Raw genomic sequence first — 14,185 nt, forward strand, 5'->3', positions numbered from 1 at the left:
ATGCTGTAGGTATTTGTTGCATCACTTTAATTTACTCTGCAACTGACATGCTTCTATCTGAAGTGCACAGATTAAATAGAAATCTTTTTGCACCAGGGAATAGCAGGTGCTGTAAGATTTTATTGCATCCCTTTAATTTATGTTCAGGCTATCAGGCTCAAATTTGAAGTGCAGTGAATCATTAAATCAAACTATCTGTTAGCACCTGGGAATAGCAGATGCTGTAAGTTTTTATTGCATCACTTTAAATTACTCTCCAACTGACATTCGTGAATGTGAAGTGCAGTGATTAATAAAAAATCTGTCTGTTAGTGCCTCTGAATACCAGATGTTTTAAGCTTTTATTGCATCATTTTAAGTTACTTTCAAGCTAACATTCTAGAATGTCAAGTGCAGTGATTAATAAAAAAAATTGTCATATTGGTCTTTGATCATATTTACTATGAAAAGGCAATTTGAGTAAGTGTTTAAGGCTTACGGCCACACTAGTTTGAGAACGCCCAATCTCATCTGACCTTTGAAGCTAAGCAAATTTGGACTTGGATAGTACTGATGTGGGACCCTACCTAGGAATACCAGCTGCTGTAGGCTTTTCTTGCATCACTTTAATTTACATTCAAGCTGACATGCTCAAATGTGAAGTGCACTGATTAATAGAAAAAACTATCTGTTAGCACCTGGGAATAGCAGCTGCTGTAGGCTTTTCTTGCATCACTTTAATTTACTTTCAAGCTGACATGCTCAAATGTGAAGTGCAGTGATTAAATAGAAATCTTTTTGCACCAGGGAAGAGCAGGTGCTGTAAGATTTTATTGCATCCCTTTAATTTATGTTCAAGCTATCATGCTCAAATTTGAAGTGCAGTGAATCATTAAATCAAACTATCTGTTAGCACCTGGGAATAGCAGATGCTGTAGGTATTTGTTGCATCACTTTAATTTATGTTCAAGCTATCATGCTCAAATTTGAAGTGCAGTGAATCATTAAATCAAACTATCTGTTAGCACCTGGGAATAGCAGATGCTGTAGGTATTTGTTGCATCACTTTAATTTGCTCTGCAACTGACATGCTTCTATGTGAAGTGCACAGATTAAATAGAAATCTTTTTGCACCAGGGAATAGCAGGTGCTGTAAGATTTTATTGCATCCCTTTAATTTATGTTCAAGCTATCATGCTCAAATTTGAAGAGCAGTGAATCATTAAATCAAACTATCTGTTAGCACCTGGGAATAGCAGATGCTGTAAGTTTTTATTGCATCACTTTAATTTACTCTCCAACTGACATTCGTGAATGTGAAGTGCAGTGATTAATAACAAATCTGTCTGTTAGTGCCTCTGAATCCCAGATGTTGTAAGCTTTTATTGCATCATTTTAATTTACTTTCAAGCTAACATTCTAGAATGTCAAGTGCAGTGATTAAATAAAAAAAATTGTCAGATTGGTCTTTGATCATATTTGCTATGAATACGCAATTAGAGTAAGTGATTAAGGCTTACGGCCACACCAGGTTGAGAACGCCCAATCTCATCTGACCTTTGAAGCTAAGTAAATTTGGACCTGGATAGTACTGAGGTGGGACCCTACCTAGGAGTAGCAGCTGCTGTAGGCTTTTCTTGCATCACTTTAATTTACTTTCAAGCTGAAATGCTCAAATGTGAAGTGCAGTGATTAATAAAAAAAACTATCTGTTAGCACCTGGGAATAGCAGCTGCTGTAGGCTTTTCTTGCATCACTTTAATTTACTTTCAAGCTGACATGCTCAAATGTGAAGTGCAGTGATTAATACTAAAAACTATCTGTTAGCACCTGGGAATAGCGTATGCTGTAGGTATTTGTTGCATCACTTTAATTTACTCTGCAACTGACATGCTTCTATGTGAAGTGCACAGATTAAATAGAAATCCTTTTGCACCAGGGAATAGCAGGTGCTGTAAGATTTTATTGCATCCCTTTAATTTATGTTCAAGCTATCATGCTCAAATTTGAAGTGCAGTGAATCATTAAATCAAACTATCTGTTAGCACCTGGGAATAGCAGCTGCTGTAGGATTTTCTTGCATCACTTTAATTTACTTTCAAGCTGACATGCTCAAATGTGAAGTGCAGTGATTAAATAGAAATCTTTTTGCACCAGGGAAGAGCAGGTGCTGTAAGATTTTATTGCATCCCTTTAATTTATGTTCAAGCTATCATGCTCAAATTTGAAGTGCAGTGAATCATTAAATCAAACTATCTGTTAGCAACTGGGAATAGCAGATGCTGTAGGTATTTGTTGCATCACTTTAATTTATGTTCAAGCTATCATGCTCAAATTTGAAGTGCAGTGAATCATTAAATCAAACTATCTGTTAGCACCTGGGAATAGCAGATGCTGTAGGTATTTGTTGCATCACTTTAATTTGCTCTGCAACTGACATGCTTCTATGTGAAGTGCACAGATTAAATAGAAATCTTTTTGCACCAGGGAATAGCAGGTGCTGTAAGATTTTATTGCATCCCTTTAATTTATGTTCAAGCTATCATGCTCAAATTTGAAGAGCAGTGAATCATTAAATCAGACTATCTGTTAGCACCTGGGAATAGCAGATGCTGTAAGTTTTTATTGCATCACTTTAATTTACTCTCCAACTGACATGCGTGAATGTGAAGTGCAGTGATTAATAACAAATCTGTCTGTTAGTGCCTCTGAATCCCAGATGTTGTAAGCTTTTATTGCATCATTTTAATTTACTTTCAAGCTAACATTCTAGAATGTCAAGTGCAGTGATTAAATAAAAAAAATTGTCAGATTGGTCTTTGATCATATTTGCTATGAATACGCAATTAGAGTAAGTGATTAAGGCTTACGGCCACACCAGGTTGAGAACGCCCAATCTCATCTGACCTTTGAAGCTAAGTAAATTTGGACCTGGATAGTACTGAGGTGGGACCCTACCTAGGAGTAGCAGCTGCTGTAGGCTTTTCTTGCATCACTTTAATTTACTTTCAAGCTGAAATGCTCAAATGTGAAGTGCAGTGATTAATAAAAAAAACTATCTGTTAGCACCTGGGAATAGCAGCTGCTGTAGGCTTTTCTTGCATCACTTTAATTTACTTTCAAGCTGACATGCTCAAATGTGAAGTGCAGTGATTAATACTAAAAACTATCTGTTAGCACCTGGGAATAGCGTATGCTGTAGGTATTTGTTGCATCACTTTAATTTACTCTGCAACTGACATGCTTCTATGTGAAGTGCACAGATTAAATAGAAATCCTTTTGCACCAGGGAATAACAGGTGCTGTAAGATTTTATTGCATCCCTTTAATTTATGTTCAAGCTATCATGCTCAAATTTGAAGTGCAGTGAATCATTAAATCAAACTATCTGTTAGCACCTGGGAATAGCAGCTGCTGTAGGCTTTTCTTGCATCACTTTAATTTACTTTCAAGCTGAAATGCTCAAATGTGAAGTGCAGTGATTAATAAAAAAAACTATCTGTTAGCACCTGGGAATAGCAGATGCTGTAGGTATTTGTTGCATCACTTTAATTTACTCTGCAACTGACATGCTTCTATCTGAAGTGCACAGATTAAATAGAAATCTTTTTGCACCAGGGAATAGCAGGTGCTGTAAGATTTTATTGCATCCCTTTAATTTATGTTCAGGCTATCAGGCTCAAATTTGAAGTGCAGTGAATCATTAAATCAAACTATCTGTTAGCACCTGGGAATAGCAGATGCTGTAAGTTTTTATTGCATCACTTTAAATTACTCTCCAACTGACATTCGTGAATGTGAAGTGCAGTGATTAATAAAAAATCTGTCTGTTAGTGCCTCTGAATACCAGATGTTTTAAGCTTTTATTGCATCATTTTAAGTTACTTTCAAGCTAACATTCTAGAATGTCAAGTGCAGTGATTAATAAAAAAAATTGTCATATTGGTCTTTGATCATATTTACTATGAATAGGCAATTTGAGTAAGTGTTTAAGGCTTACGGCCACACTAGTTTGAGAACGCCCAATCTCATCTGACCTTTGAAGCTAAGCAAATTTGGACTTGGATAGTACTGATGTGGGACCCTACCTAGGAATACCAGCTGCTGTAGGCTTTTCTTGCATCACTTTAATTTACATTCAAGCTGACATGCTCAAATGTGAAGTGCACTGATTAATAGAAAAAACTATCTGTTAGCACCTGGGAATAGCAGCTGCTGTAGGCTTTTCTTGCATCACTTTAATTTACTTTCAAGCTGACATGCTCAAATGTGAAGTGCAGTGATTAAATAGAAATCTTTTTGCACCAGGGAAGAGCAGGTGCTGTAAGATTTTATTGCATCCCTTTAATTTATGTTCAAGCTATCATGCTCAAATTTGAAGTGCAGTGAATCATTAAATCAAACTATCTGTTAGCAACTGGGAATAGCAGATGCTGTAGGTATTTGTTGCATCACTTTAATTTATGTTCAAGCTATCATGCTCAAATTTGAAGTGCAGTGAATCATTAAATCAAACTATCTGTTAGCACCTGGGAATAGCAGATGCTGTAGGTATTTGTTGCATCACTTTAATTTGCTCTGCAACTGACATGCTTCTATGTGAAGTGCACAGATTAAATAGAAATCTTTTTGCACCAGGGAATAGCAGGTGCTGTAAGATTTTATTGCATCCCTTTAATTTATGTTCAAGCTATCATGCTCAAATTTGAAGAGCAGTGAATCATTAAATCAAACTATCTGTTAGCACCTGGGAATAGCAGATGCTGTAAGTTTTTATTGCATCACTTTAATTTACTCTCCAAATGACATGCGTGAATGTGAAGTGCAGTGATTAATAACAAATCTGTCTGTTAGTGCCTCTGAATCCCAGATGTTGTAAGCTTTTATTGCATCATTTTAATTTACTTTCAAGCTAACATTCTAGAATGTCAAGTGCAGTGATTAAATAAAAAAAATTGTCAGATTGGTCTTTGATCATATTTGCTATGCATACGCAATTAGAGTAAATGCTTAAGGCTTACGGCCACACCAGGTTGAGAACGCCCAATCTCATCTGACCTTTGAAGCTAAGTAAATTTGGACCTGGATAGTACTGAGGTGGGACCCTACCTAGGAGTAGCAGCTGCTGTAGGCTTTTCTTGCATCACTTTAATTTACTTTCAAGCTGAAATGCTCAAATGTGAAGTGCAGTGATTAATAAAAAAAAACTATCTGTTAGCACCTGGGAATAGCAGATGCTGTAGGTATTTGTTGCATCACTTTAATTTACTCTGCAACTGACATGCTTCTATCTGAAGTGCACAGATTAAATAGAAATCTTTTTGCACCAGGGAATAGCAGGTGCTGTAAGATTTTATTGCATCCCTTTAATTTATGTTCAGGCTATCAGGCTCAAATTTGAAGTGCAGTGAATCATTAAATCAAACTATCTGTTAGCACCTGGGAATAGCAGATGCTGTAAGTTTTTATTGCATCACTTTAAATTACTCTCCAACTGACATTCGTGAATGTGAAGTGCAGTGATTAATAAAAAATCTGTCTGTTAGTGCCTCTGAATACCAGATGTTTTAAGCTTTTATTGCATCATTTTAAGTTACTTTCAAGCTAACATTCTAGAATGTCAAGTGCAGTGATTAATAAAAAAAATTGTCATATTGGTCTTTGATCATATTTACTATGAATAGGCAATTTGAGTAAGTGTTTAAGGCTTACGGCCACACTAGTTTGAGAACGCCCAATCTCATCTGACCTTTGAAGCTAAGCAAATTTGGACTTGGATAGTACTGATGTGGGACCCTACCTAGGAATACCAGCTGCTGTAGGCTTTTCTTGCATCACTTTAATTTACATTCAAGCTGACATGCTCAAATGTGAAGTGCACTGATTAATAGAAAAAACTATCTGTTAGCACCTGGGAATAGCAGCTGCTGTAGGCTTTTCTTGCATCACTTTAATTTACTTTCAAGCTGACATGCTCAAATGTGAAGTGCAGTGATTAAATAGAAATCTTTTTGCACCAGGGAAGAGCAGGTGCTGTAAGATTTTATTGCATCCCTTTAATTTATGTTCAAGCTATCATGCTCAAATTTGAAGTGCAGTGAATCATTAAATCAAACTATCTGTTAGCAACTGGGAATAGCAGATGCTGTAGGTATTTGTTGCATCACTTTAATTTATGTTCAAGCTATCATGCTCAAATTTGAAGAGCAGTGAATCATTAAATCAAACTATCTGTTAGCACCTGGGAATAGCAGATGCTGTAAGTTTTTATTGCATCACTTTAATTTACTCTCCAAATGACATGCGTGAATGTGAAGTGCAGTGATTAATAACAAATCTGTCTGTTAGTGCCTCTGAATCCCAGATGTTGTAAGCTTTTATTGCATCATTTTAATTTACTTTCAAGCTAACATTCTAGAATGTCAAGTGCAGTGATTAAATAAAAAAAATTGTCAGATTGGTCTTTGATCATATTTGCTATGAATACGCAATTAGAGTAAGTGATTAAGGCTTACGGCCACACCAGGTTGAGAACGCCCAATCTCATCTGACCTTTGAAGCTAAGTAAATTTGGACCTGGATAGTACTGAGGTGGGACCCTACCTAGGAGTAGCAGCTGCTGTAGGCTTTTCTTGCATCACTTTAATTTACTTTCAAGCTGAAATGCTCAAATGTGAAGTGCAGTGATTAATAAAAAAAACTATCTGTTAGCACCTGGGAATAGCAGATGCTGTAGGTATTTGTTGCATCACTTTAATTTACTCTGCAACTGACATGCTTCTATCTGAAGTGCACAGATTAAATAGAAATCTTTTTGCACCAGGGAATAGCAGGTGCTGTAAGATTTTATTGCATCCCTTTAATTTATGTTCAGGCTATCAGGCTCAAATTTGAAGTGCAGTGAATCATTAAATCAAACTATCTGTTAGCACCTGGGAATAGCAGATGCTGTAAGTTTTTATTGCATCACTTTAAATTACTCTCCACCTGACATTCGTGAATGTGAAGTGCAGTGATTAATAAAAAATCTGTCTGTTAGTGCCTCTGAATACCAGATGTTTTAAGCTTTTATTGCATCATTTTAAGTTACTTTCAAGCTAACATTCTAGAATGTCAAGTGCAGTGATTAATAAAAAAAATTGTCATATTGGTCTTTGATCATATTTACTATGAATAGGCAATTTGAGTAAGTGTTTAAGGCTTACGGCCACACTAGTTTGAGAACGCCCAATCTCATCTGACCTTTGAAGCTAAGCAAATTTGGACTTGGATAGTACTGATGTGGGACCCTACCTAGGAATACCAGCTGCTGTAGGCTTTTCTTGCATCACTTTAATTTACATTCAAGCTGACATGCTCAAATGTGAAGTACACTGATTAATAGAAAAAACTATCTGTTAGCACCTGGGACTAGCACCTGGGAATAGCAGCTGCTGTAGGCTTTTCTTGCATCACTTTAATTTACTTTCAAGCTGACATGCTCAAATGTGAAGTGCAGTGATTAAATAGAAATCTTTTTGCACCAGGGAAGAGCAGGTGCTGTAAGATTTTATTGCATCCCTTTAATTTATGTTCAAGCTATCATGCTCAAATTTGAAGTGCAGTGAATCATTAAATCAAACTATCTGTTAGCAACTGGGAATAGCAGATGCTGTAGGTATTTGTTGCATCACTTTAATTTATGTTCAAGCTATCATGCTCAAATTTGAAGAGCAGTGAATCATTAAATCAAACTATCTGTTAGCACCTGGGAATAGCAGATGCTGTAAGTTTTTATTGCATCACTTTAATTTACTCTCCAAATGACATGCGTGAATGTGAAGTGCAGTGATTAATAACAAATCTGTCTGTTAGTGCCTCTGAATCCCAGATGTTGTAAGCTTTTATTGCATCATTTTAATTTACTTTCAAGCTAACATTCTAGAATGTCAAGTGCAGTGATTAAATAAAAAAAATTGTCAGATTGGTCTTTGATCATATTTGCTATGAATACGCAATTAGAGTAAGTGATTAAGGCTTACGGCCACACCAGGTTGAGAACGCCCAATCTCATCTGACCTTTGAAGCTAAGTAAATTTGGACCTGGATAGTACTGAGGTGGGACCCTACCTAGGAGTAGCAGCTGCTGTAGGTTTTTCTTGCATCACTTTAATTTACTTTCAAGCTGAAATGCTCAAATGTGAAGTGCAGTGATTAATAAAAAAAACTATCTGTTAGCACCTGGGAATAGCAGATGCTGTAGGTATTTGTTGCATCATTTAATTTACTCTGCAACTGACATGCTTCTATCTGAAGTGCACAGATTAAATAGAAATCTTTTTGCACCAGGGAATAGCAGGTGCTGTAAGATTTTATTGCATCCCTTTAATTTATGTTCAGGCTATTAGGCTCAAATTTGAAGTGCAGTGAATCATTAAATCAAACTATCTGTTAGCACCTGGGAATAGCAGATGCTGTAAGTTTTTATTGCATCACTTTAAATTACTCTCCAACTGACATTCGTGAATGTGAAGTGCAGTGATTAATAAAAAATCTGTCTGTTAGTGCCTCTGAATACCAGATGTTTTAAGCTTTTATTGCATCATTTTAAGTTACTTTCAAGCTAACATTCTAGAATGTCAAGTGCAGTGATTAATAAAAAAAATTGTCATATTGGTCTTTGATCATATTTACTATGAATAGGCAATTTGAGTGAGTGTTTAAGGCTTACGGCCACACTAGTTTGAGAACGCCCAGTCTCATCTGACCTTTGAAGATAAGCAAATTTGGACTTGGATAGTACTGAGGTGGGAGCCTACCTAGGAATACCAGCTGCTGTAGGCTTTTCTTGCATCACTTTAATTTACATTCAAGCTGACATGCTCAAATGTGAAGTGCACTGATTAATAGAAAAAACTATCTGTTAGCACCTGGGAATAGCAGCTGCTGTAGGCTTTTCTTGCATCACTTTAATTTACTTTCAAGCTGACATGCTCAAATGTGAAGTGCAGTGATTAAATAGAAATCTTTTTGCACCAGGGAAGAGCAGGTGCTGTAAGATTTTAATGCATCCCTTTAATTTATGTTCAAGCTATCATGCTCAAATTTGAAGTGCAGTGAATCATTAAATCAAACTATCTGTTAGCAACTGGGAATAGCAGATGCTGTAGGTATTTGTTGCATCACTTTAATTTGCTCTGCAACTGACATGCTTCTATGTGAAGTGCACAGATTAAATAGAAATCTTTTTGCACCAGGGAATAGCAGGTGCTGTAAGATTTTATTGCATCCCTTTAATTTATGTTCAAGCTATCATGCTCAAATTTGAAGAGCAGTGAATCATTAAATCAAACTATCTGTTAGCACCTGGGAATAGCAGATGCTGTAAGTTTTTATTGCGTCACTTTAATTTACTCTCCAACTGAAATGCGTGAATGTGAAGTTCAGTGATTAATAACAAATCTGTCTGTTAGTGCCTCTGAATACCAGATGTTGTAAGCTTTTATTGCATCATTTTAATTTACTGTCAAGCTAACATTCTAGAATGTCAAGTGCAGTGATTAAATTAAAAAAATTGTCAGATTGGTCTTTGATCATATTTGCTATGAATACGCAATTAGAGTAAGTGTTTAAGGCTTACGGCCACACCAGGTTGAGAACGCCCAATCTCATCTGACCTTTGAAGCTAAGTAAATTTGGACCTGGATAGTACTGAGGTGGGACCCTACCTAGGAATACCAGCTGCTGTAGGCTTTTCTTGCATCACTTTAATTTACTTTCAAGCTGAAATGCTCAAATGTGAAGTGCAGTGATTAATAAAAACAACTATCTGTTAGCACCTGGGAATAGCAGATGCTGTAGGTATTTGTTGCATCACTTTAATTTACTCTGCAACTGACATGCTTCTATCTGAAGTGCACAGATTAAATAGAAATCTTTTTGCACCAGGGAATAGCAGGTGCTGTAAGATTTTATTGCATCCCTTTAATTTATGTTCAGGCTATCAGGCTCAAATTTGAAGTGCAGTGAATCATTAAATCAAACTATCTGTTAGCACCTGGGAATAGCAGATGCTGTAAGTTTTTATTGCATCACTTTAAATTACTCTCCAACTGACATTCGTGAATGTGAAGTGCAGTGATTAATAAAAAATCTGTCTGTTAGTGCCTCTGAATACCAGATGTTTTAAGCTTTTATTGCATCATTTTATTTTCCTTTCATGCTAACATTCTAGAATATCAAGTGCAGTGATTAATAAAAAAAATTGTCATATTGGTCTTTGATCATATTTACTATGAATAGGCAATTTGAGTAAGTGTTTAAGGCTTACGGCCACACTAGTTTGAGAACGCCCAATCTCATCTGCCCTTTGAAGCTAAGCAAATTTGGACTTGGATAGTACTGAGGTGGGACCCTACCTAGGAATACCAGCTGCTGTAGGCTTTTCTTGCATCACTTTAATTTACATTCAAGCTGACATGCTCAAATGTGAAGTACACTGATTAATAGAAAAAACTATCTGTTAGCACCTGGGACTAGCACCTGGGAATAGCAGCTGCTGTAGGCTTTTCTTGCATCACTTTAATTTACTTTCAAGCTGACATGCTCAAATGTGAAGTGCACTGATTAATAGAAAAAACTATCTGTTAGCACCTGGGAATAGCAGCTGCTGTAGGCTTTTCTTGCATCACTTTAATTTACTTTCAAGCTGACATGCTCAAATGTGAAGTGCAGTGATTAAATAGAAATCTTTTTGCACCAGGGAAGAGCAGGTGCTGTAAGATTTTATTGCATCCCTTTAATTTATGTTCAAGCTATCATGCTCAAATTTAAAGTGCAGTGAATCATTAAATCAAACTATCTGTTAGCAACTGGGAATAGTAGATGCTGTAGGTATTTGTTGCATCACTTTAATTTATGTTCAGGCTATCATGCTCAAATTTGTAGTGCAGTGAATCATTAAATCAAACTATCTTTTAGCACCTGGGAATAGCAGATGCTGTAGGTATTTGTTGCATCATTTTAATTTACTCTGCAACTGACATGCTTCTATGTGAAGTGTACGGATTAAATAGAAATCTTTTTGCACCAGGGAATAGCAGGTGCTGTAAGATTTTATTGCATCCCTTTAATTTATGTTCAAGCTATCATGCTCAAATTTGAAGTGCAGTGAATCATTAAATCAAACTATCTGTTAGCACCTGGGAATATCAGATGCTGTAAGTTTTTATTGCATCACTTTAATTTACTCTCCAACTGACATGCGTGAATGTGAAGTTCAGTGATTAATAAAAAATCTGTCTGTTAGTGCCTCTGAATCCCAGATGTTGTAAGCTTTTATTGCATCATTTTAATTTACTTTCAAGCTAACATTCTAGAATTTCAAGTGCAGTGATTAAATAAAAAAAATTGTCAGATTGGTCTTTGATCATATTTGCTATGAATACTCAATTAGAGTAAGTGTTTAAGGCTTACGGCCACACCAGGTTGAGAACGCCCAATCTCATCTGACCTTTGAAGCTAAGTAAATTTGGACCTGGATAGTACTGAGGTGGGACCCTACCTAGGAGTAGCAGCTGCTGTAGGCTTTTCTTGCATCACTTTAATTTACTTTCAAGCTGAAATGCTCAAATGTGAAGTGCAGTGATTAATAAAAAAAAACTATCTGTTAGCACCTGGGAATAGCAGATGCTGTAGGTATTTGTTGCATCACTTTAATTTACTCTGCAACTGACATGCTTCTATCTGAAGTGCACAGATTAAATAGAAATCTTTTTGCACCAGGGAATAGCAGGTGCTGAAAGATTTTATTGCATCCCTTTAATTTATGTTCAGGCTATCAGGCTCAAATTTGAAGTGCAGTGAATCATTAAATCAAACTATCTGTTAGCACCTGGGAATAGCAGATGCTGTAAGTTTTTATTGCATTACTTTAAATTACTCTCCAACTGACATTCGTGAATGTGAAGTGCAGTGATTAATAAAAAATCTGTCTGTTAGTGCCTCTGAATACCAGATGTTTTAAGCTTTTATTGCATCATTTTATTTTCCTTTCATGCTAACATTCTAGAATATCAAGTGCAGTGATTAATAAAAAAAATTGTCATATTGGTCTTTGATCATATTTACTATGAATAGGCAATTTGAGTAAGTGTTTAAGGCTTACGGCCACACTAGTTTGAGAACGCCCAATCTCATCTGACCTTTGAAGCTAAGCAAATTTGGACTTGGATAGTACTGAGGTGGGACCCTACCTAGGAATACCAGCTGCTGTAGGCTTTTCTTGCATCACTTTAATTTACATTCAAGCTGACATGCTCAAATATGAAGTGCATTGATTAATAGAAAAAACTATCTGTTAGCACCTGGGAATAGCAGCTCCTGTAGGCTTTTCTTGCATCACTTTAATTTACTTTCAAGCTGACATGCTCAAATGTGAAGTGCAGTGATTAAATAGAAATCTTTTGCACCAGGGAAGAGCAGGTGCTGTAAGATTTTAATGCATCCCTTTAATTTATGTTCAAGCTATCATGCTCAAATTTGAAGTGCAGTGAATCATTAAATCAAACTATCTGTTAGCACCTGGGAATAGCAGATGCTGTAGGTATTTGTTGCATCACTTTAATTTGCTCTGCAACTGACATGCTTCTATGTGAAGTGCACAGATTAAATAGAAATCTTTTTGCACCAGGGAATAGCAGGTGCTGTAAGATTTTATTGCATCCCTTTAATTTATGTTCAAGCTATCATGCTCAAATTTGAAGAGCAGTGAATCATTAAATCAAACTATCTGTTAGCACCTGGGAATAGCAGATGCTGTAAGTTTTTATTGCATCACTTTAAATTACTCTCCAACTGACATTCGTGAATGTGAAGTGCAGTGATTAATAAAAAATCTGTCTGTTAGTGCCTCTGAATACCAGATGTTTTAAGCTTTTATTGCATCATTTTAAGTTACTTTCAAGCTAACATTCTAGAATGTCAAGTGCAGTGATTAATAAAAAAAATTGTCATATTGGTCTTTGATCATATTTACTATGAATAGGCAATTTGAGTAAGTGTTTAAGGCTTACGGCCACACTAGTTTGAGAACGCCCAATCTCATCTGACCTTTGAAGCTAAGCAAATTTGGACTTGGATAGTACTGAGGTGGGACCCTACCTAGGAATACCAGCTGCTGTAGGCTTTTCTTGCATCACTTTAATTTACATTCAAGCTGACATGCTCAAATGTGAAGTGCACTGATTAATAGAAAAAACTATCTGTTAGCACCTGGGAATAGCAGCTGCTGTAGGCTTTTCTTGCATCACTTTAATTTACTTTCAAGCTGACATGCTCAAATGTGAAGTGCAGTGATTAAATAGAAATCTTTTTGCACCAGGGAAGAGCAGGTGCTGTAAGATTTTATTGCATCCCTTTAATTTATGTTCAAGCTATCATGCTCAAATTTGAAGTGCAGTGAATCATTAAATCAGACTATCTGTTAGCACCTGGGAATAGCAGATGCTGTAGGTATTTGTTGCATCACTTTAATTTGCTCTGCAACTGACATGCTTCTATGTGAAGTGCACAGATTAAATAGAAATATTTTTGCACCAGGGAATAGCAGGTGCTGTAAGATTTTATTGCATCCCTTTAATTTATGTTCAAGCTATCATGCTCAAATTTGAAGAGCAGTGAATCATTAAATCAAACTATCTGTTAGCACCTGGGAATAGCAGATGCTGTAAGTTTTTATTGCATCACTTTAATTTACTCTCCAACTGACATGCGTGAATGTGATGTGCAGTGATTAATAACAAATCTGTCTGTTAGTGCCTCTGAATCCCAGATGTTGTAAGCTTTTATTGCATCATTTTAATTTACTTTCAAGCTAACATTCTAGAATGTCAAGTGCAGTGATTAAATAAAAAAAATTGTCAGATTGGTCTTTGATCATATTTGCTATGAATACGCAATTAGAGTAAGTGTTTAAGGCTTACGGCCACACCAGGTTGAGAACGCCCAATCTCATCTGACCTTTGAAGCTAAGTAAATTTGGACCTGGATAGTACTGAGGTGGGACCCTACCTAGGAGTAGCAGCTGCTGTAGGCTTTTCTTGCATCACTTTAATTTACTTTCAAGCTGAAATGCTCAAATGTGAAGTGCAGTGATTAATAAAAAAAACTATCTGTTAGCACCTGGGAATAGCAGATGCTGTAGGTATTTGTTGCATCACTTTAATTT

General features: G+C 36.2%; 9 pseudogenes; all 9 read left to right on the forward strand.

Moving 5' to 3' along the window:
• The first annotated feature begins 472 nt into the window (after positions 1-472).
• Positions 473-591, forward strand: LOC145645825 (5S ribosomal RNA; annotated as a pseudogene).
• Positions 592-3,973: 3,382 nt separating this feature from the next.
• On the forward strand, positions 3,974-4,092 carry LOC145645826 (5S ribosomal RNA; annotated as a pseudogene).
• Positions 4,093-5,685: 1,593 nt separating this feature from the next.
• Positions 5,686-5,804, forward strand: LOC145645827 (5S ribosomal RNA; annotated as a pseudogene).
• Positions 5,805-7,178: 1,374 nt separating this feature from the next.
• LOC145645829 (5S ribosomal RNA) lies at positions 7,179-7,297 on the forward strand (annotated as a pseudogene).
• Positions 7,298-8,683: 1,386 nt separating this feature from the next.
• LOC145645445 (5S ribosomal RNA) lies at positions 8,684-8,802 on the forward strand (annotated as a pseudogene).
• A 790-nt stretch (positions 8,803-9,592) lies between these two features.
• Positions 9,593-9,711, forward strand: LOC145645993 (5S ribosomal RNA; annotated as a pseudogene).
• A 571-nt stretch (positions 9,712-10,282) lies between these two features.
• LOC145645979 (5S ribosomal RNA) lies at positions 10,283-10,401 on the forward strand (annotated as a pseudogene).
• A 1,717-nt stretch (positions 10,402-12,118) lies between these two features.
• LOC145645132 (5S ribosomal RNA) lies at positions 12,119-12,237 on the forward strand (annotated as a pseudogene).
• A 788-nt stretch (positions 12,238-13,025) lies between these two features.
• Positions 13,026-13,144, forward strand: LOC145645133 (5S ribosomal RNA; annotated as a pseudogene).
• Positions 13,145-14,185: the final 1,041 nt, after the last annotated feature.

Source organism: Electrophorus electricus, chromosome 13 (assembly GCF_041902795.1).
Source record: "Electrophorus electricus isolate QZ-2024a chromosome 13, ASM4190279v1, whole genome shotgun sequence".
In the NCBI taxonomy this organism is placed as follows: domain Eukaryota; kingdom Metazoa; phylum Chordata; class Actinopteri; order Gymnotiformes; family Gymnotidae; genus Electrophorus; species Electrophorus electricus.